Genomic DNA, 25,649 nt, shown 5'->3' on the forward strand with positions numbered 1-25,649 from the left:
AGGTTCGGGTGTGTTCGGTCGGAAGTGACAGTGTTTCTCCCTGCCACCACCAAAAAGTGACAAGTGACATTCTGCGCCAGTGCATTCATTACGCATAACGCCATTTTTTTTAGTTGTAGTTTTATAAAAAGTAAAAACATACATTAGCTCTGGCTTGTTGCCATCTAATTATTATTATTATTGAACTAGTAAATATTGTATTAGCTCTGGCTTATAGCCATCTAATTATCATAAGTGAATGGTGAATAGTCTAAATTAAATAAAGGTGTAACTACAGTAAGTTTCGTGAGTCTTATTTCAATTAATTAAGTATACAGTCCGCTAACCATCGAGGCTTTATTGTGCGTCTCGTACAATGATATCTGTCTCTTCGTTTAATATCTCTTGTGTCAATGTAGTTAAAGATATGAGTAGACTGAATGCTCGTGAAGTAGAGCAGTTAAATAATGTTATCAAATCATTCTCTTCTATCTCTTCGAAAAATAAGTTGGGTAAAACTCATCTCATCGAACATCACATTGATGTGGGTTCGTCCAAGCCCTTCAGGCAATATCAATATCCCTTGACTCAAGCCTGGCATGAAAGCCTAGTAAAGGAGGTAGATGAAATGCTAAAGTTAGGTATTATTGAGCCCAGTACTTCTTCTTTTTGTAGCCTTTTGTGGTTGACAAAAAAGAAAGACTGGACTTTTCGTGTCTGTTTTGACGGACGTAAACTTAACAGTATAACCATGAACAGAGATGCGTATCCTATACCTCGTATAGATATCATCCTGAGTAAGTTACAAAACGCTAAATTCATTTCATCTATTGAGTTGAAGAAAGCATTTTTACAGATTCCACTGAGCGAAGGGAGTAAGAAGCTCACTGCTTTTGCAGTCAATGGAAAAGGATTGTATCAGTTCACTACAATGCCTTTTGGTCTTGTGTCTGCTCCGCAGACTATGTGTCGGTTAATGGATTTGGTAATTGGTCCTGCTTGAGATCCTTTTTGTCAGTATTATCTTGATGATATTCCTGTTATTACTCCTGATTTTGAAACTCATATCTCTGTATTGCAGCAGTTGTTTCAGCGTTTAAAAGATGCAAATTTGACTATTAACTTAGATAAAAGTAGCTTTTGTCGTGAGTCTATTAAGTTTTTGGGATATGTTGTAGATTCACATGGTCTCCATACTGATCCTGATAAGGTATCGGCTATTCGTGATTTTCCAGTGCCTAAAAATACCACTCAAGTCCGTCGATTGTTAGGAATGGTGGTTTATTACAAAAAATTTGTCAAGTCTTATTCTACCTTGTTGTCCCCTATCACTGATCTACTTCAAAATAGGAAAAAGGGACAAAATATTGTGTGGACTCCTGAAGCTAATGAAGCTTTCATTAAAATCAAGGAGGCTCTCACAAATTCCCCAGTTATGGTAGCACCGGATTTCTCTAAGCCTTTCTATTTGATGACTGATTGTTCAAACACAGCATCTGGTGGGGTACTCTATCAAATTGTTGATGGAGAAGAACACCCTATAGCCTACACCAGCAGGAAATTAAATAAAGTCCAGAAAAATTATACTACAACTGAAAAGGAGTTGTTAGCTATAATTACAGGTATTGAACATTTTAGATGTTTTCTTGAAGGTCGTTCGTTTACGGTCATAACTGACCACAGTAGTTTGGTGTGGTTACAAAGTATGAAGAACCCATCTCCTCGTTTGGCTAGGTGGATTTTAAAATTGGCACAATACGATTATAAAATTGTTCATCGTAAAGCTTCAGGTGTAGTAGTCGCTGATGCACTCTCTAGAACTTATGATATTAATTTGTTAGACTTATCTTCCTTACAACCAGATGACTGGTATCGGAAAATGTTGTATGATGTACAGAATGTACCAGGTAAATTTCCTGATTTTAAAGTTGAACATGGTGTTTTGTATAAACATGTCTTAAGTTCCATGGATGCCCTTACTGGAATGTCGGATTGGAAGATAGTCGTTCCAACTCCTAATAGAGCAGAGGTTTTGGCCACCTTTCATGACCATCCTGCGGCAGCTCATTTTGGTTTTTACAAAACTTTGCGTCGAATATCTGAACTTTATTACTGGCCTAAGATGCGTCAAACTGTACGTAGCTATATTGCTAAATGCAAAATCTGTGCTACATGCAAACCAACAAATCTTCCTCAACCAGGTTTAATGGGTAGTTATCTACAGATTGATTTTCCATTTCAACTTCTACCTTTAGATCTCATTGGTCCGTACCCTAGGTCTTATAAAGGTTCCCAATATGCTTTAGTAGTTGTTGATTATTTTACTAAATTTCAGCCACGATTCAGTGCATTGAAGCTAGCCCGAATCCTCACTTGAGATTTAGTGTCTCTTTGGCTATTTAAATTTGTTCCTCTGAGCTTAGCCATATCTTTAGTATTTTGCATCACCTCTCTTCCAGTGCTTCTGAAATTTGTAAGCTATACGCTTCCTAAAATCCAATACTCCCGAAGTATAGAGGTTTCAATTGGCTAGACCCAACGTGTGGCGTCTGTTCCACTTCTGGCTTAAAAAAAAATATATCTCCTTTAACTTTTGGTTTTGATCTTGGGTTGTTATGGTTTTCACTAGTTGTGCTTTTAGATTTTCATTTTAACATTTAGTTTTTGTACTTCAAAATTTTTTTTATGTCTATACCTTAAATCAACTTGTTTTGCTATATTCTGTGTAGACTGAATAAATTGCTTTGGTTTTGATTGGTTAAATAACTATTTTAGATTAATAATAAATAAATTAAAAATTTAAATAACTTAAAGTTAACTATTTCACATATTTTACAAGTCCGGAGTAGTCAATAAGTTGAGTCACTACCTCGAAATAACAGTTTTTGAAATTTTAGGTTCCTTTGGGAGTTGTAGCAGTATATTTTATTGGATTTCACGACTGGACCAAAACAAGTAAACATTACTGGTATAGGTATCCCTTCAGAATATTAGTGAACTCATATCCATGAGTTTCTTTCTCATAGATATATGGTCACCAAATAGCCAGTTGGGATCATATCACAAAATTATATACAATGGAGAATCATGATAATGATTACAAAATGTGCAATAAACTCACTGAAGCGCATGTAAAAAATTAAAAAAAAAATGAAAGTTTCATTCGCAGCACAAATATTCAGTGGAAGAGTTGCTGCAGCAATGAAGATGTTAGCAACACACAGTAAGTATATACTACTAGTAAAAGCAAGTCACTTAACGAAAAAATTAGGTATTAAAAGATAATTTACAATAAAATATATCCTTAAATGTTACATTTCCAGTAACATATGGTCTGAATTATTTTTAAAAGATTATTTGAATAGCTCCCTGTGTAAGCGTCAATTTTAAAATTTTTCAGGAAGCAAACAATAATCGTATTTAACAATTGTTTTTGAAAATATCAATTTCTTTTTTTTTTTTGTTTTGCACATTTTATGCATTTTCAATATTGTATTAAAAAGAAAATATTTTTAGAACACTATAGGTTAGTGCATTAGAATTATTTTTTTATTATAAGACCACTGGTTAATAAATGGTGTTTGCAACATTCTTTTTATAAACATTAATAAAACATTCATTCTTGTTATACTCTGTAAAAACGTGTTAATTTTGTACTTGTCTATTTTAGGTTCTGATATGCAAAAGGAAGCCCTTCACACTGCAGAGTTTATTTTATTTATGGACAAAGTTTTTGACAGTGTGAATGGAGCAAAAGTGTTACCGGAAAGGGGAAAAGGACTAAGAGTAGCCGTTACTAATAGATCGGAACATGAACATTTTTGGACAGAAGCAATAAAAGTATTTGAAACATTCAAATTTATAAATAGTAATCGTCAACCTCCTTCTGTAAAGAACTGGATTCACACTATCAAAGCTCTAAAATATTTGTGGAACAAATTGAATAAAGATAGATTTAAATTTTTAGCAATAAGAAATTTAAATCAAGATCCTCTAGAGAACTTCTTTGGATCCATTAGGTCTCATGGTATTAGGAATATCAATCCATCTTGCTATTCTTTTGTAAATTCTTTTAAATCATTGATAATAAATAATTATGAAGCATCACATTCAACTTCAGCATTCAACTTCATTGTCAAATTTAAAAGCTTTTTTAACAAAAACTCATGAACCAGTTAGTGATGCTAAAAATATAATAATTCTAAATCAAATAAACAATTTTCCAAATTTAAATGACATTGAAAAAGGTAAATTAACATATATATCTGGATATGTAGCAAAAAAATTATTAAAAAAAATCAAAAGATGTAAAATATGCAGGGCAGACCTAGTTGGAAAAAAAGAAGATCTGAGTACATATAGCAGAATCTAGATTTATTGATGCAAGAGCATATTGCTGCAATGCATTGTTATATCCAAACTCTTCATATAATCAGTTAGTCATTAAATCAATACAGATTTTAATGGTAATAATACCTCAGATTTGTACAATTAAAGATATTAAATTTAATTTAGTATATCAATTAACAACTCAATTGGAATTTTGTTATGTCTTTAATTGTACGAATCCCAATATGTTGCAATTGTTTGCTGAATTTTTATGTTCTTTTCATATTTTTACTTGATGTGCAAATATTAACAAAATATTAAAAGGAAAGACAGCAAAAAGAACATATGCAGGCAGTATAAATCAATTGGCGCAAAAAAAATATTTAAAGTTGATTTCATTTAATCGAATGAACTATCTTATATTAAAGTCGTCCCAGGAACGCAACTTACCAATATTGGCAATATCATTTTAAAAGTCTTCTACTCTAAAATGTATAATATGGGTCTGAATTGTCAATATGATTGAGTCAGATAAAATTAAATTATTAGAAGAATTTTTTTCACTAAGTAACAAAAACAAAATTTGTATTTTGAGAACGATTTCCGAAGTGGAAATTGAAACGTCAATAAACTTATTTTTAACTTTATTGTGGCTTATTTCCCAACAAAATATTAATTAGTATTTCAAGTCTCACAAGATTAATTTTTCTATGATAAAATAACAGTGGTTTATTTGTGAGCCTAGATATATGAACTCCCTTACTCCTTCGAAAGTATATTTTCCAACCATTAGATCTTCAGGTTTTTCTACTTGATTATTATTTGTGACCTTCATATACTCTTCATGTATATCATATATCTATTAGTGTTAACATGTAGTCTCTTTATTTCTGCTGCTGCTTCCAATGCTGTGAACGATTGAACCAGGTCCACCCTTCTTCTTGTTATGATATCAAGGTCGTCTGCATATGCTAGTATTTGTACACTCCCATTAATAATCGTCACTCTTGTTGTTATTCCAGATTCTCTAATAGCTTTCACTAAGAACAATCTTGAATACATGGCATGATAGGCTATCTCTCTGTCAAAGACCTATTTATGTCTGGAAAGTTCTTGATATTCCGTTCTGCACTCTAACCTTACACTCAACTGTTGAGAGGGTTGCTTTCACCAACCTCACTAAGTGTATTGGGATATTAAATTCTACCATGGCTTTGTATAGTGCGTTTCTGTCTACATTTTCCTAGGCACATCTAAAATGTACATACAAATGATAAGTATCAATTCCATAATCATATGTTTTTTCTAAAGCTTGTCTTAAAAGGAATATTTGATGGATATTTTCCTGAAACCCACACTAATATTTTCCTATTATGCTTTCACAATATCGCGACAGTCGATTGTAAAGAATGTAGGTCACATTTAGCAGGGTAATGCATCTCTAGTTATCACAAACTGTTTAGTTCCCTTTCTTGTGTATAGGTACAATTATACCTATGTTCCAGTATTCAGGTAGTTTCACCTGCCTCCATATCAGTTTTACTAGTCTATGTATACTATAGGTCAGATTTTTTGTGCCATGTTTTAAAAGTTAAGATGGTATGCCATCTAATCCAGGAGCTTTGTTTTCTTTCAGTTTTTGTATTGCTTTGATGACTTTTTCCTCTGTTAGGATATTATCTTTCTCTCTTTCATCTTCCATTTCTTCTAGCTGTATTTCTGCTTCTTGCAACCTCATCTCACTAATTTGCTTTAAAAGTTGTAAATAAATGGGATGTTAAATAAATAAAAATCATGAGCTATGTAAATTCATGATATGTTATTCAGTTATAGAATTTTATTATTAAATGATCAAAGTATATTATACCAATGTAATAAATATATTTTATATCTATTTTATCAGAAACAGCAAATTAATACACATATATTTAGAAAAAAAAAATTGTATAATTTTTTTATATGCCCTTTTCCTTATAACCACATTTGACAGAAGAAATAATAAAAACTTATATATTTTGCAACTTGAGAATATTATTAATATACTCACATTTCCAGTTTGTCTTGTTGCAAATAATTTATGAGTATTACTTACAAGCTTAGTAAGTTATGATATTTTATTTTAATAATATTATATAGTCAGTGATTTGGCAATATCTCTATTTGCTTTTTCATGAGTTTTGTAGGAGAGACACAAAACTTTTTTTAGGGTCACCTCCTGTTTTTATATGTAAGTTTTGACTTGTTTTGTAGTAAATTCTATGACTTTACTACAAAACAAGTCAAAAAAATATCATATGAAAACAGGAGGTGACTCTAAATAAAGTTTTTCGCCTCCCTACAAAACTTGTGAAAAAGCAGATAGGTATTGTCACATCACTCACAATATGTGAGATTATTCCATTGGAAAATAATAAAATATTTTGAATTTCCCATTAAATTTTAATTAGTACCGAAATGACCCACCAGAGGCGCTAAAGGGATAAAGTTAATACTTGACCATTTGAACAAATTTTCACCTATACATACAGTACACTATATGTACAGTAACTTTTAAATTTTTAGAAATTTTAACACTACTTAATATCTTTAGACCAATGTCATATGAGTCACTACATTCTTGAATGTTTAAAAAATAAAAATATACACTGTCATTCGTCACTTTTTAATTCCACTCATTTAAAGTAATCTTCATGCTGCATTTGTTAATAAAGTTATCAAACGAGTCTATTAAATCTTGTTTGAGAAAGTCTTTTTCCAGTTGTTCCAATTTGTGGTTCTCTTTATCAAAGTGATGTTGTCTTTCACATGGATCACTTCTGTCTATAGGTTTAGGAATAGACATATATGCTGGAAGATTGGAGAAAATCCTATGAATAGCATTTAATTCCAATTTTAGTTTTTCAGACACAACACTCTTTGTCTTTCCATGTATGATGAAGTACTATATCTTCAGAATGAAAATGCTTAGCACACAGAACAGAAGATTTTGTTGGGGTATAATTGTCTTCTTTGATAGCTTTTAATCACTTATTACATAATTGTTTATCTATTCGGAAAGAACATGAGCTTACAGGCCCTTCCAACTTCAGAAGCTTGTGTAATTAGTTTTGCATCGAGGTACACAACAATGTCTTGACATCTGTAACTGAAAAGAACAATATATTTAAGCTTTTGTGGCATTTCAACTATTACGATATTAACCGGAGAATAAACCCACAGTTGTCGCAAAAACTGTGATTTCATTGCCCAAAGAGTTAATATAACAAAAGAATTAAAAATTACCTAATAAATACTGAGAATAATGAAATTCCACACCTAACCTAACAACGTTTATACTTACATTTGAGTTTATTTCAACCTGTAGTACAATATCAATAATTAGTCGAATAAACGACTAACTTAAGTAACTGACTAGACACATAAAAGCACTTAATATTAATTTAAAAAATAGAATATACAAATAGTTATGGATTCATTTGTAAACAACTGTTTACATTCAAACCATCGAGCAAAAAGACAAAAGAGGGAATGTAAAGGTAGTGGGGGCAAAAATATTGTTAGACAGGAAGTGCCATCTTGAGAGGCCAAATTAAACAAGGAAAGAGAGTATTTCCTTGTTTAAGAAATCAAATTTAGTTGGGTTATGTTATTATTTGTCCCAACTGTCACATGAAATCTTATTTATATTGAAGTTTTTTAACAATTGTTTCACATTTTAGACTGTTATCGTTAATATTTAATTAAAATTTTCTCGTAAGACACATTCTGAAAACTATTTTATAGCTACTGTTAATAAGTGTCGGAAAATTTAAATTTGGCGCATTCGCATTTCCGGATATGTGCGCCATCAGAGGCCACTTTTTTGGTCGCCTTTTCATAACGATTAGATTCCCTCTTTTGTCTTTTTGCTCGATGATTCAAACAGGGTCCTGATTCTAATTGAGATTTCGACTCAAAACATGTCGAAATTAATATGGCGACGTCGAAATGAGACTTTGCGAACCTTGTGGATTTCAGCTGAACTAACCAAACGACGTCACTAGTTTTTGACTTATCGAAATTAATTTCAACTTCAAGAAAGTGGTTGAAATTTCATTTCGAGTCGAAATTAATCTTACATGACTGACTGGACTGGGAGAAGTGAACTTAGGTTCAGTTTAAGTAGGCGGTGTTTTGATCCTTGCAAGGAAAACTGAGGCAAAAAGTATCAATATGGCTGTGTTTTACGGACATTTGCTAGTTTTGGAGGAATTAGAGAGGTTAGATATCCGACGTTCATAACGGAGGATAAGAAGAATGTTACGGGATACTCAAAATTCTTTTTCACTAAGTGATGCTCAATTTAGGCAGCAATTCCGGATTAATAAACAAGCTGCAAATTATTTAATAAGGGTATTAGAACCATATTTGGAAGAAGGTGTTTATGCCTCTAGGATACCCAAAATGTTTAGGGTTAGTATTACTAAGCTGCAGTAAATTTAAAAATATATTAGAATATAACCACTAAGTCAAATCTTAGTGGTTATAACTTAAGGATCTCCCACATCGCCTTTTTTTTTCTTGCCATCTTTTCTTTCAATTCAAAATATAATTGAGAATGGCCAATATTTATGGTTTAACAACTCAAACAAGAAAAAAAAGACGTTCACGTAACGTAAACAAAACAAACATTCAACAAAACAAAAAACAAGCGTAGTGCAGCCAATAAACAACAGGGCCAACCCAAATTTTCAGCAGTGTCAAAATGATAAAGTAAATATCCCCAGTTTTAACTACAATCGAAATGAATGAGAATCGCTAGCGATTGCGACTGTCATGGCGTAGTCGCTTTTAAATTTCGACATCGAAATGAAATAGAATCAGGGCCCGGGACTACCTTTAGATGTTGCCAAATTTCTACTTCATGGCTTGTAACTTAAGGACTTAAGGTGGGTGTGACCACGGTTCCTAAACTTACTACGGTTGCCTCTTCCGACTAGGGTGGGGATGCTTGAGTTACGTCACCAGAGTACACAAGGGGCCTTATTCTTGAATCGAGAGAAAATTTTACTCCCCACTAAGCTAACTCGCTTTTCTACTCCATCATAATTTCTCTCGATTTTAAAAAGCTGTATTCTTGAATACGGGGAGTAGAAAGGAAAAGGAATGAGAGAAACTATGAACAGTGTTGCCGGGTTTTCGATGAAAATTTTAACCAATCACAAAAGTTAATTATTGACAAAAGACAAGATACTGTCAACCATCAACCTGATCACTATTCAGGGGGGTTCAACTTCAATCCGTAAAATGTAATCATTGAATTACTTACAGAACACACCACCAAGCGCTATTTTCGATAGATTCTGTAGATCACAAAACATTATTAATGTTTTGTGCTAAAATAACTGTCGTCTGTCGACTCGAATGTCGAATATTAATTGATGTTGATGACTAATGATTGTTTAGTATAGGCAAAGAATATAGACGCTTATAGAAGAGCAGTTCAAATGGGCGATTTGGTTACGGTTTATACTTTAAAAGAGGGTGGCTGCATAAACTCACAGCGTGGTGCCGTGGCCGTCGGCTTAAAACTATCATGAAAATTTCATAATGAAATATGTAGTTAGGGGGAAGTGGGAAAGGAGTACGAACGGGTAACTTTGCATCTACGCCTAAACAAATTTCGATGCCATTGATTTGCAAACTGTCTTTTTTTTGTTTTTTCACAATAAAATCTTTATTTTCAATATATTAAATTTTTAACTTTAAAACTTAAAAATGTATGATATTTACAATATTCAAAGTATTTATTTTTTTAATTGTATAACTTTGAATTAAAAATTGGTTTGTTCCAACACAACGAAAAACCGTCACATAACTTTTGAAGTTATACTTCTATACGCGCGCTTCACGTTGGAAATTTGTATGGGAGTGAATCTGTGAAATCATTACATATGTAAGATAATGAGTAAGAGAGAGACAGAAGATCTATTTTCTGTCTCTTCCTCTCTCGAATATAAAAATGTTCCTTTTGTATATATAATTTAATATTATATATATATATATATATATATATATATATATATATATATATATATATATATATATATATATATATATATATATATATATATATATATATATATATATATATATATATATATATATATATATATATATATATATATATATATATATATATATATATATATATATATTATGTAAAGATATATATACACATAATATTATACATATAATAAAATATTTATTAATATTATTATTTATGTGATGTTTTGTATTATTTATTAAATGTTCATAATTATATTATTCTTTTGTATTTCAAAATAATAATCTCAATAAATCACTATGTATGATCCAGAACTGTCAATTTTGAAATACATTTGTGTCATGTCCTCGGTAGATTAGTAGTAGTATCCCCGCCTGTCACGCGGGAGACCGGGGTTCGATTCCCAATCGAGGAGGACTTTTTTATTAATATTATTACATTATTGTCATTTTTAAATACTTATGGGTATTGCATTTTAATTTGTATTGTATTATTATATATGGAATTATATTGCACTGTATTGTAGTGTATTTTTTTATGTATATTATTGTCATTTTTAAATACTTATGAATATTGCAGTTTAATTTGTATTGTATTATTATATTAATAACAAAATAAACAATGAATTTTACTGCAGAGTATGTGTAAAAAAATTTTGCATTCAACTCCTTTCATACATATATGAAAAATATACATTTTCATCAAAATATTGATTCAATCCTTCATTGTTAGTAAGTTGTTATTAATCTTGTTTCTCTTTCTGCTATGCCTTACCTATAGAATTGCATATGTAATGATTGTGCAGATTGACTTCCAAATAAATTTGTAAGGGCGAATGTGTCTATAGAAGTGTAACTTCCACCGGCAGTCCCACTGGACTGCCACACCCGTTTTTTATTATACTGTTTTCTGCCCAGAAATTAACGAAACATTTTTAAAAAATTTCAATTTAAAATAAAGTATTCAATGAAACTTTTTACTAAGTTATGAAATTTTCCATTTCGCCAAAACTTCCAAACTTCCATTTCATCCATAATTTTTTAATAACAACAAAAAGCATTCCTGATTTATTTTTGAAATAAGAAAATAAACTTTAACTGTACCTTTTAATGAATAGTACCTATATGTGAAAGATTTTACGCTGTATGGGTACTATTTAATCTTGTTTTAAAATAACAACATTAAATAATTTTCACAATGAATGAAATATTCGTGAAATTATTACAATATAGCCTTAAACTGATTTATACTTAAGATTTGTACATATTTCAATTAAAAATTTGAATCATAATAATTTTTCTAAAAAGATTAATTTATTAAAAGTTAAAATAATATTATTTTCTTTAAAAAATTTTATAAAACGCAAAAATTTAATCCTATTCTACGACTACGCGGCATCTACATATAAAAATATCTAAAGTTGCATTTATTGCCCCACTCTTTCATATTTTAGAAGCAATGGTAGAGCCACAGTTGACATGACCGCTCCTTAGTGGTACCACGTGCAACACGTGCGTTCCACTCGTCCCACTTTTCTTTATCTATGTCCCACTTTTTGCTACCTTTCAAAAATAACTGAACAATTCTTCTATAAGCGTCTATATTCTTTGGTATAGACGTGGGTAGAAAGATATTATTTGTTTTAGTTAAAAGTGGTGTTAGATCAAGGAATATCGTATTTATAATTAGAATATTGAAATATCATATTTGGGATTAGAATATTAATTGTTTAGTTAAGGCGTGGTATAAGGATATTTGTTTTTTTTTAAGTTAAGTTAGAAGTTATTGTTACATTAGGAAATTTCATTTACTACAGCTGTTTAATATCCAGGTATGTAATATGATTCTAATAATATATAATCAAATATTAAATTACCCTAGTTCGGTTTGGGTTCTTGGATATATTTAAGTGTCCTACCCTGACTTAAAACTGCTGAGCCATCTGGGTTGTTTTGTTCTAATACAGTTTTGTGTCCTAGTCCAAAACTTTGCAACAATCATAGGTAAAACTTGATAGTTCCAGTTCCGAAATATAAAAACTCGTTTAAAAATATTTACTTGAGTAATTGTATCCCACATTAAGTTATAGCTTTAAATGTTTTAGGAAAACATGGGGCCATGGAACAAAAAATGTGCCATAATGGGATGCGAAGATAGGAATTCACCACGGCACAGGTTTCCGTTGCCTAACAAATTTCCTGATCGTTTTAAAATGTGGTTAGAGACCACTGGTAACTCGACTTTGATGACGAAAGACAAACAATTGATTTATAGATCGGAAAGAATCTGTGATGTACATTTTGCAGACCATCACAGAGGACCTAATAGAACACTTACAGTGTTTGCAATACCCACAAAATGTTGTCCTATAATATCATCATCACCTGTTGAAATACTTACTACTTCTGGTCAAAGTAAAGATGTTAACTTTCCTTCAACATCAGCCAAAGACCATACATATTCGATTCCAACTACAGTTTGCCAAAGTGCAGAGATTCATTTACCGTCAACATCATCTGCAGTGACTTACGAAACACCAAGCACTTGCTTACAAGGGATCACAAGGAAAAAAAATGTAAGTAATATTTAGATGTTAATAGTTACAGAAACTAATTGGTAGTGACCATCTTGGTAACACTGGTAACTAGAAATGTGTGATTGTGAGAGGTTTTATTTTCTAAATATTGTTTATTGAAATCTATGGTCTTTATTTAGTTAAATTACAACACATTTTCATCAATATACTTAAATGTGTTTTATTAATAAACTATTATGGAATGGAATAATGATATATATCCTGCAAAAGTATGTCATAACACAGAATAATATTAAGTACCTACTAAAAGTATAACACAGAATAAAATTAAGTACCTACTAAAAGTTTTTTAATTTTATCTTTTGGTTTATATTAAACATTGAAGAAAAAAACAAAAATTTGCTGCACAAGTGTGTATGGTGAGCATATTGAAGAAGAGGTACAATTTTTATTTTTTGGTAGTTGACATTGAAGTATATTTGTAATAAGTCTATTTGGGTTAGGCATTTTGTCTTTAAAATTTTAAAATGATTTCTGGTGATGCTGTAAGTGTGAAACAAAGTACAAAATTTACAATAATCTGTAAAGACTTATTCATATTTTAGAGAATATTTGCGTGGCTTTTTGGACAAATATAATTCAGAAAAAACCGACCACAGGTGGGATTTGAACCTAAGGATTACCAGGTTCAAATCCGTAGTGGTCAGTTTTTTCTAAATTATCTAAAAAATTATCGAAACAAGAAACCTATGTTGTACTTATTTATATTAGTAATAAAAACATTTTGTTTCAGTTTCATTTACTTTGCTCAAAGAGTTGGGAGTAAACAAAACAAAAAATCTCACAGTTAGGGAAGCAGCCTTATACAATAGAGCGAAAAAAATTATTAACAGTTTTTCTATGTATAAAAGAAGAAATCAAAGTAAAAAAGGTTTCACTATGGAAGAGACTATTAATAACATGACCAAAGACTAAACCAAGACAAAATTTGCTACATGGATCCCCATGTAGCAAATTTTTTAAAGTTGCAAATAAAAGCCTCAAAATTTAAACCAAAAGGGCGACGGTACAATTTGGAAGAGAAAGTTCTTGGATTGATTTTGTAGAGACAAAGTCCCAAGAGCTACAAGTTATTTGGGAAATTATTTGCAACTCCATCCAAAAACACTTTGAATCATATGCTCAATCGTATTCCAATTGATGCAGGAATTAATGAAACTATTTTTAGAAACTTAAAACAGAATGTAGCCAAATTGAGTAAACGAGATAAAGTATGTATTTTAATGTTCGATGAAATGGCTTTACAACCACACTTGGACCTAAATGCCAAAAATAGAGAATTTGATGGATTTGTAGATTGTGGTGATGAAAGAAATAACAAATTTGCTGATCATGCCCAAGTTTTTATGATAAAAGGTGGGTATATGTTTGTAAAATAAAGAGAGTTTATTATTATTATAAACTGTTCAAATTTTGATTGTTATATACAGTCAGACATATTCATATGTTATGATATCAAGAATTGTAACTTTGCATACAAATTCAATATATTTTAAGTTATATCTATTAAATACTACAAATACATTTTTTATGGGTTAATAGGGATTATGGGTGTCTTATATGTCAGATCTTAAAGGATGAATAAATCTTTTATTATTATTATTATTATAGTTGCATCATTTGTTATAGGTATTACAAAAAAATGGAAACAGCCAGTTGCCTACACATTCTCACAAGGAACCACTACTACAATTGATTTAGTTAGGCAAATCAAGGGAATTATAGTAGAGTGTGAAAAAGCTGGTCTTACAGTAGTTGCCACTGTGTCTGATCAAGGATCTACAAATGTAGGAGCCATAAATTATTTAGTAAAATATAATGCCTCCCAAGAGAATACATTAAAAAAAATAAAATTGTATGAAATAAATGGTCACCCAATAGTGCACATATATGATCCTCCACATTTACTAAAAGGCATTAGGAACAATCTTATGACCAAAAAATTGTTTTGGAAAAAAAATAACAATCTTGTAATAGGCGATTGGGCTGACATTGTAATGACCTATGAAATAGATAATGATATCGGAAGATTTAGAGCACTGAACAAAATTCATAAGGGGCACGTTTATGCCAAATACATGAAAAAGATGAAAGTTTCTCATGCCGCTCAAGTTTTCAGCCATACGATGGCATCAATTATGAATCTCTTTTTACGAAAAGGTAAGTTTTACACAGTATACAAGAACAACTAAGTACTAACTTCACATTTATTACTGATTGTGCTGCTTTTAAAAGTATTTAAAAATACTTAATTTTCAGTACTTCACATATTGTTACATACTTTCACTTAAATAGTAAAATTTTAACACAATTTATTTATTTGGATCAATATAAAGTTTAGTTGCCAATGGGTTTTTCCCATCTGATTCAACACATCCAATTGAACTACTTTAACTTGAAAATGTAACTTTAAACAGTCACAATTAAATTTTTTATTAGACGCAGACCATTAAACTGACATTTTCAAGCAGACATAGTTCCATAGGATTTGTTTAATGGGATGGAAATGGCGCATTGAAAATATACTCTATAACTAATAGAAAGGTCCGCACGAGGAAGTTTTATGGAAAAATAACATTACCTTATAAAATGTGGTAGATATTTATAAGGTAATGTTATTTTCCAACATAACTTCCTATTTTGCAGACCCTGGCTAATGTAATTATTTTACAAAATAAATTTTGTTGCATATTGAAAACCATTACTTTTTATTGTGACATGGGAAATAAAACAAACATCATTTTTTAGGTGTATCTTCAAATGATGGCAAATTAGTGCTACAGAGAAATTCTCTCGGAACTGTTTCTGTACTACAGTTTTTTGATTCCCTTTTTGATAGTGTTAATGGACACACATTGTATCCAAGTGCAGGGAAAAAACTGAAATGTGCTGTCAAAGAAGGAAGTGGGCATATCAATTTTTGGAATACGGCCAAGCAGCATCTCAGTAAGATGCATTTTTTAAATAAAAAAAACCAACTTGTTAGGGTACCTTCCCTACATAACTGGGAGGTGACAATTAATGGACTGGAACATCTAAGCCACTATCTGAGAGTAAAGCACGAAATTTCCTTTTATAGACCAAGAGATGTTAATCAGGACCCCCTGGAAAATTTCTTTGGGCAAGTTCGACAGCACGGAGGGAGGAATGTTAACCCTACCGTGCAAAATTTTAAAAACCATTTTAAAACATTGTTGGTCAACCATATGGTTAACCGGCATTCATTGTCTTCCAATTGTGAAAGGGATGGATCAACAGCGGAGTCTTTGATCAATGGTGTGAGACATTTAGTAACACAGGGTGTGGAAGAGGAATGTAATGAAGAAAACCTCAATATTACCGAATTTGAGTTTTTGGTTTTCACCTACCATGAATCTAATTACTTGGATAAGTTCTGAAGCTATTTTCTTGTGGCATTTTAAATTAATTACTATTTAACTGGGAATAAGCCACAATTAAAGGTTAAAATACGTTTATTGACGTTTCAATTTCCACTTCGGAAATCGTTCTCAAAATACAAACATTAGTAAATTAAACAAATTTTGTTTTTGTTACTTAGTGAAAAATTCTTCTAATAATTTAATTTTATCTGACTCATCTATATTGACAATTCAGACATACATTATACATTTTAAAGTAGACGACTTTAAAATGATATTGCCAATATTGTTGAGTTGCGTTCCTGGGACGACTTTACTTATAAGATAGTTCTTTCGATTACATGAAATCAACTTTAACTTGAGAATATCCGTCAGAAAAGATCATAACATGTAATTCGTCTTTAAAAAGACAAATACATGCCATGATGACAGTAAAATTCTCCTGTTAGTGATTCCATAGTAAATTATGAGGGAAAAACCAGGAAAAAAACCTCATAATACTATCCCGACATGGTAAGTATTTGATCTTGCATTTATTTTACCTTCAATAAATACCAAATTCCGATTTTATATGTTTGTTATTTAAAAAATATAAATGATGTATTCTCCATATGTTACTGACTTACCAATACTGGTATTTTCTTTTTAATAACTTCCTCTTTCAATATGGGTTCTTCTTTATCGTTTATATCATTTAGGAATGTGTCCAACAACTCTGATCCATGAGGCCATATTGAGAATACATCATCTACATATCTCCACCATACTGAGGGTTTTAAATTTTGTTTAGAAATAATATTTGTTTCAAAATCTTCCATAAATATATCGGCTAATAATGGAGATAAACTAGAGCCCATTGCTAGTCCAAAACTTTGTTTATAGAATTCATTATTTAGTTGAAAATATGTATTATCAGTACATACTGTTATTAACTCCATTATAGCTGATATATTTAGTCTTGTTCTAGTTGCCAATGTATCATCACTCTCTAATTTTGTCTTGACTATATTTAAAGTCTTATCTAATGGCACATTCGTAAATAAACTATTTATGTCAAAACTTACTAAAGTATTATTTGAATTAAATTCAATATTTGATAATTTATTTAAAAAATGTTGTGTATTTTTTATAAATGTGTCATTTTTATTTGCAATTGGTTTTAAAATATTTAATAAAAATTTTTGATAGTTCACTACAAGGAGAATTCATGGTACTACAAATATTGAAAGAGGAAGTTATTAAAAAGAAAATACCAGTATTGGTAAGTCAGTAACATATGGAGAATACATCATTTATATTTTTTAAATAACAAACATATAAAATCGGAATTTGGTATTTATTGAAGGTAAAATAAATGCAAGATCAAATACTTACCATGTCGGGATAGTATTATGAGGTTTTTTTCCTGGTTTTTCCCTCATAATTTACTATGGAATCACTAACAGGAGAATTTTACTGTCATCATGGCATGTATTTGTATTTTTAAAGACGAATTACATGTTATGATCTTTTCTGACGGATATTCTCAAGTTAAAGTTGATTTCATGTAATCGAATGAACTATCTTATAAGTAAAGTCGTCCCAGGAACGCAACTCAACAATATTGGCAATATCATTTTAAAGTCGTCTACTTTAAAATGTATAATGTATGTCTGAATTGTCAATATAGATGAGTCAGATAAAATTAAATTATTAGAAGAATTTTTCACTAAGTAACAAAAACAAAATTTGTTTAATTTACTAATGTTTGTATTTTGAGAACGATTTCCGAAGTGGAAATTGAAACGTCAATAAACGTATTTTAACCTTTAATTGTGGCTTATTCCCAGTTAAATAGTAATTTACTTGGATAAGGCTGCATTAGGACATGTGTGTGGTTTTTTGATAAAAAAGTTTAAGAATACTTTGTCAGATTGTACCATTTGCCGTTATAATTTTATTGCAAAGGAAAAACTGCCTATATGGCATGATATAACAAGTATAAAAGAGTATGAAGGGTCTTCTGATAAATTAATGTACTGCTCTGAAAAGTTTATAACGGGCCTTAGTCAAATTCAGACAATTATAAAGGAAATTTTACCTACATTTTGTTATAAAAAAAATTTAATTTCCATGATACAAGTTTTCATTAAAAATCAAGTGCAATTTAAGTTTGAGAGTTGTGAACACTTGCAAACATTACTAAATGCACTCATTGATAAATTTATTTCATTTCTTGCCTTTAATTGGGCTGAAGGGATAAATGAAGTTTTGAGTGGAAAGGGCGAATCCAATGTAGACCCAATATATCGTAATGCAATGAAATATTACAGTGATAGGGTAAAAAGAAAAAATATTACTTAATAAAAAAACATTGCGTGTTTTATTTCATACCTGAGTCCTTATGTATAAGTGGAACAAAATCGTTTTTATTTTTGAATATTTATATCAAAGCGCATTTCAAACAATTTGCCTTTAGTCTGTTGTTTCACAGATCAAAACCAACTACAGATAGATTAACGGCATGGACAATTGTACATGCCTTTCAATATTTTAATACCTACATTAAAATTTGGTTAGGTACTCTTTTTTTTCACCGAAGAATACCTCTTAGAGATATTCTTTGAGAAGATAAGCGAAGTGCAAAATACACGACGACAAGAGATCAATTTAGATTTGCTTTACAGATTCTGAAACTAAACAGTTTTAGAGTGGGTTTTGCAGTATAAGAGACGATTTTTGTTTTATATGCTCTTTGTGAAATTTTAATTTCTGTATGAGCCACTCTAGTAAACTGATTAGTTTCAGTAGTTTCAGAGTCTGTAAAGCAAATCTAAATCGATCTCTTGTCGTCGTGTATTTTGCACTTCGACTATCTTCTTTTACATGGCGTTGTCGGCCTACAGGCACGTTTGATTCGCGAGAATCATTTAAATGTTGGTGATTTGGTTTCCGTATTTTGTCTGTCTGCATAGTTCGTCTGAAGAGCGATAGATTCCGAAACGGCTGTAACGAAATGGCAGATGGACAAAATATAAATCAAACTACCAATATGCCTTTATCTAAAGACTATCTAGTTTTTGCTTTTGCTTACAAATTTTAAAACCGGTTTCTATGATTCCTACTCTCATAGCATATTAATTTAATATTGTGTATTAATTACTAAATGTTTTGAGTTTGATTAAATGAAAATTATTGGTCTAATCTAATGTCTCTGAAAACTTTCAGAACTAATTTGTCACATTTATTCTAATATATAAACAGGATTAGAGTTCTCTCTGTTGATCTATTCTTGAGCATTATTAGCTTTAGTATTAGTAAATATAAAGACAATAAATCAGGTATACTATGAATAATCGTTTAGAGGCGTAAGTTGGTTGAATACCCTATATATGAAATGAACGTTAGGACGAAATTCAAAATTTCCCGCGCTTTATAGCAATTCAATTTTCTCGCGTTTACAATACTACCAACTACACAAGGCTTTTGTCAATTAGCAAGCTCACCAACACGATAAAAATATTGATTAGTACCAGAACACTCCAACGTGGCGCTGATTATCACAACATTTTTTTGTACAGAAGTAGGTTATCTATGTCCAAGGTTAGTAGATGTTAAGTAGGTTGTCTCGTAACTATGTGGGCGAAGCGAGGGGAAGGCAGAATGCTTACGTCACTCATACGACAAAGTCAAATTTGACAGTTGTCTGCACGTCTGAGTTTAAGTTCACGTTTGTTGTTGTCTCTATTCTATAGTATCATTAGTTCGTTTATTTGTTTAGTTATTGTTTAGTTTTTATTTTTAAGTATAGGTATAAGGACAATATTATTTATAGAGACTTGTTATTTGTGTACATAAACACTTGTGAAGTGTGTTTTCGTAGCCGTGATATAAAGGTTTGTCATAACAATTATACAGTTTATCCCAAACCCTTCTTTCAGTGCGTCACTAATTTTGACGTCATATAGGATTTTAAGAATGTCGAGAATTATTGCATGACATTTTAGTTAAATCTGACAGTTGAAGGATCGTAATCGGCTAAATGTGAAAAGGTTATATTTTGAAAATGTGGAGTAAAAACTTTAAGAATTCAATTTTTTTTTTAATTTACATATTAGAGGTCCCGTAATGTATAAAAAATTTTATTGCGCATTATATTGGAACGGCAATTTGTCTTAATTTCTATTCTATACATTAAAAGGAAAGTGCTTAATTAGCTAAGATTTATTTATGTATTTATTATTATTTATTACAAACACTATGGCTAAAATGTATAGTATTTAAACTACTAATATGAATGTTTTTTAGAATAATTTAAAACTTACTTCACTAACGGCAGAAACTGGTAATAAAGTTGTCCCAGCCTCTTTTTCTAATTGAAAATAATTTAATAATTTTAGTATTAGTCTTTGTTCATTCTTGGTATATCTCGGCATATTTAAAATATTTTTATGACAATAAATACAAAATTAAATTTTCACTGTAAAATGTCTGAAAATCATCGCTGAAAATACTAACCTCGAATGACAATTATCATTTTATCAGTTGACATTGTCAAAGCAGTGTCACTATCGAGCCCATTTGCGTCAAATTATATTTATGCGCATCATTGATTGGATATCTATTTAGCGTATTCTAAACTCCAACCAATTAGGTATATATCCGTAAGTAGAATTCGCTTTAATATGCAAATACCCGTGAACGATATATAATTTTCCAAGTTCGATGTATAATAATCACAGACTCACGTTTTTTTCTGTCACTTCTAGCTTAATGCGTTAGAGAGAATTCGATAAACTGTGACGCACTGAAAGAAGGGTTTGGGATGAACTATATGTAGTTTTGTACGTTATAATAATGATATATTTTTTAGATGAGATAAGTATATATAGTTTGAAGATTTGTGCTTGAAGGACTAATCATTTTTTGTATTTTAATCTAATAATAAATTATTTATATTACCTATTGGTTTTTTTTTGCCTACCACTAGATATGATAAAAATGCTGTAAATTCCAGGAAAAAAATAATAAGTAAGTTCCTACATATTTAGTATTTTTGCTTTTGAACTTTTTCTACTGTTTTTTTGGGTTTTTGTGCGAAATAAACTGTTATCTCCATTTAAAACACACAATATTATCACTATAATCAATTCTATTTTTTGTCATCAGACTATTGATTTTAGAAAAAAAATTGATATAATTACTAATATAAGAACCACTTAACATCCCTATACCCAAGAAAATCCCAAAATATATTGCAAAACCTAAGTTTTTGAACCTTATATTAGCATTGAAGCTTATGGCAATTTTAAAAGTGTCGTATGGGTGACGTATTCCCGCCTTTAAAAAGCGAGCATTTGATTGGTCTATAGTTACGAGACAACCTACTTAAATATCTACTAACCTTGATCTATGCCACTATTTTTGTTTTTGTATTAAACTCCATTCGCTTAGCTCGGACAAATTTTGACAGATTCATTGTCGGAAACCTACAACACAACAATTCCTACTTCTCAGTATTAATAGCTCAAGTATCCTGCTATTACAGACTTCTTTCTTTAAAAAAAGAAGAATTATTCTAAATAGTCGAAGTGTATACTAAACCCATCAAATTTTGGGTAGTATATATTTAAAAAATATATATTTAGTTGTTATAATTTAACATAACTATTTATTATATGGTGCAGATAAATAAATATTGATTGTCGGAAATTTGCAAAGTTCTATTTTATTTACTATTTAGTTTGTTTACTATTAATATTGGCTATGAGTACGGGTGCTTGGTTGTATAGTAATTTCCAGCCACTTTTAGTCTGTCAAAAAGTAACTAACTTCGCAAAAAAATAATTACTAAATTCACTAGACAGTTCGGACTGGGATTAGCGAACCGAGTTTATCAAAGAATATGCGTCTACAGTCCATCTAATTTACTTACTGTTGCAAGTCATTATCATTGGTCAGGTTGCACGTCACAATGGGGAACTTGCATAAAAATTAAATTCCAGAAATATTACTGATAAACGTTATTTATTACTGTTAAGAGAACCCCAGTTTACAAAAAAACTCATATTTTATTATTATGAAATAAATATAAGGAATTAAAAACTGGAGAATTTAAATGATTCTTTCAACGGGCGGAATCTGTTGTGACGTCATACCGCTCGTTGGTCATCCCTATAAACGGGTAAAAACGATAAGTATTGCAACTGCAACGGTATTGGGTATTGCCTAATCTTCTTCTTACCAATGGATGGAAAACTTGAAGCCTTCGAGATGTGGCTATACAGGCGAATTCTAAGGATATCATGGACAGACAAGATAACCAACGAGACCGTATTACGAAGAGTGGGCAAAGAAAGAGAGGTGATGTATACCATTAAAAGGAGAAAGTTGGAATATCTCGGACATATAATGAGAAACAGCACTAAATACAGATTACTGAAGGTAATCCTACAGGGTAAAGTATTCGGAAAGCGAGGAATTGGGAGAAGGAGAATATCATGGTTGAAGAACCTGAGGAAATGGTTCTCCACAACAACAACGAATCTATTTAAAGCATCAGTCAATAAAATAATTATAGCCAGAATGATTGCCAATATTCGGAACGAATAGGCACTGAAAGAAGAAGAAGATGGATGGGATGGGTATGGACAGTGGAAGTGTGACGTCACAACTGTCAATTACTTTCCAAACAAAAGTTGAAATGTCCAATCTCAAGACTTTTTAATTTCTATAAAGTTAATATTTTGCTTCCTCTGCTGCTTTTTCTTTTAAGTATAGTGTTTTTACGATAATACCATCATAATTCAGTGTTCCATTTTTATGAAATATAGTTTAAAAGTTTAAATTAAAGACATTCTAACCTTACTTTATTGATACATGCATTTTATTGCTATTTTTATAAAACAGCATGCTTTATTATTTACACAACCTTGTAAAATTGTTGTAGTAACTATTAGAATACTTAGATATTGCAAAAAGCGGAAAGATTCTGTAAAAAAATGAAAAAATAACGAAAAATACAAATTATCCACACTAAACAAGGTTTGTTTGGAAAGTGAAACTGACAGATGTCAATAAAATCGCATTTTATGCACATGACACATGACAATGGATTTGATAACGTACCATTGTATCAAACAATATAGACGCTTATAAGCGTCTATATTCTTTGATTGTATTATAGCCTGTTTTAATACTGTTAAAGGTTTTAAGTGTGTGTAAAATAATTTTTTTAAAATGACTGACGCTGGGTTTTTAAAGGGACAGTCTGACAATTTACCCTTAGTGGATATATTTATGGTGGGGACTTACATTAAAAACAGCGAAAGTTTTTCTCTTGCTGAAGTTCGAGGTGTTAAAACTAACAGGTAGGATATAAACCATACTTAATAGTTTTACGTATAATATAAATCGATAAAAGTATTTTTCATACAAGTTAAAACTTATTAAAGTTACAAGGAAAGAAAGAGAATGCAAAATTTTGACGCCTGTCAAAATTTTCGATGTACTGTATATGTAATCATTTTTTCGATACCTGAGAAAACTAATAAGTATTTTTGAAAAATTTAAACGCAGAATGAAAGAATACTTTATTATCGAGGGCCGAAAGTCCCTTAGAATGAATCAAAAGTTTCTTTTTAATGAGATATTTGAAATTAAAAATCACACTAAATTTTTTCTTTATTAAAATATTATTTATTATTATTAACTTATTAAAATAAACATTATAGAAGTTTTCAGGGACTCTCGGCACTCGGTAATAACGTAATCTTTCATTCTGCGTTTAAATTTTTCAAAAATACTTATTAATTTTCTCAGGATTAGAAAAAAATGAATGCATGTAAAACACATTTGTGCGAAATTTTGTACCTACGCCCTTAAAGTATAATCATTATAATACGTTATGTGAATAATATATGGATAATGTGAATAATATGAAGTGTAAATGACAATATATTTTTAGTTACTTGAAATGAAAATATTAGGCACAAAAATATTTACATCTACTTACATAGGTACCTAGTTGTTAAATATTTCTACTTATTTACAGATCCGCTAGGCCTTCTTATGGGGACTCTGCTGTTGGATGGGTGCAAGTTCGAAGAGATAAAAATGTATGCACAGTTAAAGCTAAAGTGACACCTGAACACAATGTGAGGAAAACACAATATGCTGTAACTTGCAATATTGATGAGGAATATTCAGTGCCATGACTGTGCTGCCTCTTCAGGTAAATATTTTTAAAATGATAAAAAATGTACTAGGTAAATATCAGATTAGTTTTAGTCATGCATAGGTATATTGAGATTCTAGGATTGTAAGACTAAAAAAATGTTTTATATGTCTTTGATGCTATTTAAAAACTGTTTATGTTTATGGAATGTCTTCTTTACATGCCATCTCCGCGATTAAGGTTGGCCATCATCATTGCCTATTCTAACTTTTGGCACTATACAGCCCAAAAGAGTTCATTTGAGCTGCATCCAATCCATTCTTTGAGATTTCTCAGCCAGGACAATTTTTTTCTACCTATGCTGCGTCTTCCTTGAATTTTTCCCCACATTATTAATTTTAGGAGTTCGTATCTATCACCACCTGCTGTTATAAGTATGACCCAAGTATTGCAGTTTTCTTATTTTGGTGGAATCCAGTATTCATAGGTTATTCTGTCTATCCAGGAAATTCTTCAATATGTCCACATTTTAAATGCTTCCAATCTAATTGTAATATGGAACGTAAAGGATAGCAAATACATACTATGAAATGATATTAACTTTGGGTATAATTTATAAGTATAGCATTTACTTTGTTTTAGGTGGGTATAAGCATTCCATAGCACTCTTGATGTGGCTTCACAGAAGGAGTGAAGAACCTTCTCCAACTGAAGTTGCTTGTTACTGGGCAGAGTAAACTTTCCAAAGTTGGAACTTCAGTTAAATACCTAACTTTGAAGGATTTTGGAGCACAAGAAGAACTGAGCTCAGATGAAGAAAGCTTACTTTTTTTACAGGAAGTTGTGAACCAAGGACTAGAACATAATGTTGAGAGTCAGCTATTGAAACACTTCAAGCCTAACAGAATTTTGCAAAATCTTGGACTACATCAATCGATGTTAAATTTTGTTAGCAGAAATGATTTTTCCAAAATGGCACTGAATTTTTCAGAATTTCTAGAATTCTGTTATCAGGAAATGGATCCCCAACTATGTTCTAAAGCTGCAGCAATAACCATTGAACAGTCTAATTCCGGTTTATGGTTTGACCTGCGATATGCAAGAATAACTGCATCAAAATTTTATGATACAGCACACTGCAAAAAATCAGATGGTTCCCTGGTT

General features: G+C 30.8%; 1 long non-coding RNA gene across 1 annotated transcript in view; it reads left to right on the forward strand.

Annotated features, from left to right (window-relative positions):
* The first annotated feature begins 22,908 nt into the window (after window positions 1–22,908).
* Window positions 22,909–25,649, forward strand: part of LOC140431126 (uncharacterized) — a 3,255-nt gene continuing 514 nt past the window's right edge. The window contains exons 1-3 of the long non-coding RNA XR_011949614.1: window positions 22,909–23,679; window positions 24,363–24,542; window positions 25,128–25,649. The exon at window positions 25,128–25,649 is cut by the window's right edge and continues 514 nt beyond it. This is a non-coding gene — a long non-coding RNA (uncharacterized lncRNA). The remainder of the gene's footprint in view (window positions 23,680–24,362; window positions 24,543–25,127) is intronic.

The sequence above is a fragment of the Diabrotica undecimpunctata genome, unplaced genomic scaffold, assembly GCF_040954645.1.
Source record: "Diabrotica undecimpunctata isolate CICGRU unplaced genomic scaffold, icDiaUnde3 ctg00000568.1, whole genome shotgun sequence".
Classification (NCBI taxonomy): Eukaryota; Metazoa; Arthropoda; class Insecta; order Coleoptera; family Chrysomelidae; genus Diabrotica; species Diabrotica undecimpunctata.